This window comes from Mandrillus leucophaeus, unplaced genomic scaffold (genome assembly GCF_000951045.1).
Source record: "Mandrillus leucophaeus isolate KB7577 unplaced genomic scaffold, Mleu.le_1.0 Scaffold1658, whole genome shotgun sequence".
Classification (NCBI taxonomy): domain Eukaryota; kingdom Metazoa; phylum Chordata; class Mammalia; order Primates; family Cercopithecidae; genus Mandrillus; species Mandrillus leucophaeus.
This window is the reverse complement of record NW_012101652.1, coordinates 151,048-154,105: the sequence shown is the minus strand read 5'-3', so window position 1 is coordinate 154,105 and position 3,058 is coordinate 151,048. Positions and strand designations below refer to the sequence as shown.

Here is a 3,058-nt window from a genome sequence, read left to right as displayed (position 1 = left end):
GGTTCTCAGTGGTTGCATCAGGAGTGCCCAGGTCATCTTGTCCTGGGCAGAGGATGGGTTCAGAAGAGAACGTCGGCTGTGTATCCTTTGTATCTTCCAGAGGTACACAGCCCTCCAACCCCAGGACAATGTGTGGGAGTGTGTTTGGCTCCTGCGTTCCCCTAGCTCCTTTGTCCACAGGATGCTCTTGGCTGCCAGGAGGTTCCCACTCCTCATCTTTCCAGGCCCAGGTCAGAGGCACTGAAGTCAGAAACAGAGGTGGCAATTTCAACCTAAAAGCACAAATTACAGACAAGTCTTCCTCCTGCAGGTTTCCAATTGCAATGGGCTTTTGTGTGGCACTAGAAGAAACCAGCTTTTGCAAGCATGGGGCTGATGAACACTTGCACAAAGGGAGACAGCGGAGTAGCAGGAGTTTGCAAGCTGCTTCATTAACTTGGAGCCAGTGGAATGTCTAGGATCTTCTGTGACTTGGAAACCAGTGGCAGAATGTTCCCATGTTTCTGGTCCTCTTCAGTCAGGTAGGTTGGGGGGCGCCCAAGACAAGCTTGTGGCTGCAGTGAGGGTGCAGGATGGGTACACATCTCGGTGGTCCAGCTGGGTGTCAGCTACCTTGAATCTGACCCACGGGCTTTGTGTGGTCTCAGGGCTTGTGTGTATTTGGTCCCCTGTGTACCTGGTGTGCACACATTGCCTGTCATGTGGATCTGTGTTGGAAGCTCCTGCCCTTCAGTTCTTCATGTGGTGCTGTGGGACATCTGGTGGTTTTGAGCCTCCAAGTCTGTGTTGGCTGCTGCAGGTCAGGGCCTGGGACTTTGTGTACCAGTGACATGGCTCCACTGGGACCCCATTCCTGACTCAGCCATGCTGTCACGGACCTCAGAAAAGATCTATCATTTATTTGAGCCTGTAAAACAAGTAAATTCAATCTTCCTGTGAGGTGCGGTGATGATTCACTGGAACCATCGTGGTGTGTGAGGGGCGCTTGCTGGGGCTCTTCCTCCTGCCAGGACTGCCAGGTGGGACAGCTTCCTGCAGACTCAGCGGGTCCAAGGCAGGGTTTCCAAGGAGACTTTGCAGCTGGATGAGAGGAGGCGTCAGCGCACCTGCTTCATATGGTGACTGATGTGCCTGGGCCCAGGCAGGCCCATGCTCCAAGCACCCTATTCCTCAGGTGGGACAGCTCCACCTTCTTTTTTTTTTGAGATTGAGTCTCACTCTGTCGTCCAGGCTGGAGTGCAGTGGCGGGATCTCGGCTCACTGCAGCCTCTGCCTCCCGGGTTCAAGCAATTCTCCTGCCTCAGCCTCCCGAGTAGCTGGGACTACAGACGTGCACTGCCACATCCTAATTTTTATATCATTAGTAGATACAGGGTTTCACCACGTTTGCCAGGATGGTCTTGAACTCCTGACCTTGTGATCCGCCCACCTCAGCTTCCCAAAGTGCGGGATTACAGGCGTGAGCCACTGCGCCCGGCCTGACAGCCCCTTCTTTAGGCTGGTGCCTCGGGCTCCCAGGCTCAGGGTGGGGCTCACACCCCTCCTCTCATGATCTTGCTTATCCCTTGGGGGAGGGGCCTGTGGCCCCCCAACCCCAAGCACACAGCTGTCACCCAGGTCACCTCCTCTGTCCTTCTCCCAGTACCCTATGTGCTCTGGCCTGGGCAGCCCCCTCCCCCTGCGCCCTTGGTGGCATTTGCATACAGGTGCCCTTGCAGCTGAAGTGTTGGGGTGGGGCCGGCAAACCCATGCCCGGGAGGGCCAGCGGCTCTTGGCACAGGTGGTGGGACAGTGGCCACTCAGAACATGGCTTTGCTCCCTTGCCACCTCCTCGGGGCTCACACCTTGCTCCTGCATTCGTGAGGGGAGGTGGGCTATGGTGTTTGGGACCTCCGGGGTGTCCTTGCTCTGCCATTAACTTTCCCTGGAAACTTGCTGAGTTTAGTCACTGTCTGAGCCTTAGTTCCTGGTCATAACTGGGGCTCTGCAGGGCTTGGGGCCTCGTGTAAGGGGGAACTGATGGCCTGTGTGCCGGCAGAGGAGGTGGTGTCATCCCGGTGGGTCTCTGCACATCCACTGCACACACACTGCATGTGTGTATGTGTGGTGTGTGTGTTTATGTAGTGTGTGTGTGTCTGTGTATATGTGTGTGATGTGTATATGGGGGGTGTGTGTGTGTTTGTGTTGTGTGTATGTGTGTGGTGTGTTTGTGAGGTGTGCGTGTATTTGTATGTCTGTGTGTGTGTGGTGTGTATATGGTGTGTATGTCTGTGTGTGGTGTGTCTGTGGGTCTGTGGGGTCTGTTTGATGTATGTGGTGTGTGTCTATGTGTGTGTGTGGTGTCTATATGGTGTGTATGTCTGTGTGCGTTGTGTGTGTGTGTCTACGTGTGTGGGGTCTGTTGTGTGTATGTGGTATGTGTGTATATGTGTGTGGTGTGTATATGGTGTGTATATGGTGTGTATGTGTGTCTGTGTGTGTTGTGTGTGTGTGTTGTGTGTGTGTAGGGTCTGTTGTGTGTGGTAGGGGTGGAAGGGCCTCCCGGGGCTCTTGGATTTGGAGGGCCCATGCTGCTCTGGCCTGGGAAGTTGGGGTTATCTGGAGGGGATATTAGGCTGGGGTCACGGGGAAGGTTCTGGGGCTCTAGGCAGAGGTCCTGGGCCTGGCCAGGTGCAGGCACATGGGCTAGTTGGGCAGTCCCAGGCTGACTAGGCCCAAGGCCTTCCAGGCTCCATGGCCCGTGTTCCCTGTTGTCCTGGTGGGTGTGCCCTTTAGGCACCTGCCCAGGGTCCCCTCTGCCATCCTGGCTGCCCCCACACTGTGTGCCCTGGTTCTGCTCCTGGACCCCACATTCTGTGCCCCGGCTCTGCTCCTGGACCCCACACTGTGTGCCCTGGCTCTGCCGTCCCGGCTGCCGCCACACTGTGTGCCCCGGCTCTGCTGCCCCGGCTGCCCCCACACTATGTGCCCCGGCTCTGCTCCTGGACCCCACACTGTGTGCCCCAGCTCTGCCGTCCCGGCTGCCTCCACACTGTGTGCCCCGGCTCTGCTCCTGGAC

General features: G+C 56.7%; 1 protein-coding gene across 1 annotated transcript in view; it reads left to right on the top strand.

Moving 5' to 3' along the window:
• The first annotated feature begins 401 nt into the window (after positions 1 to 401).
• MYT1 (myelin transcription factor 1) overlaps positions 402 to 3,058 on the top strand; it is a 101,245-nt gene continuing 98,588 nt past the window's right edge. The window contains exon 1 of the mRNA XM_011976419.1: positions 402 to 521. The gene's annotated coding sequence lies outside the window, so the exon portion shown is untranslated. The remainder of the gene's footprint in view (positions 522 to 3,058) is intronic.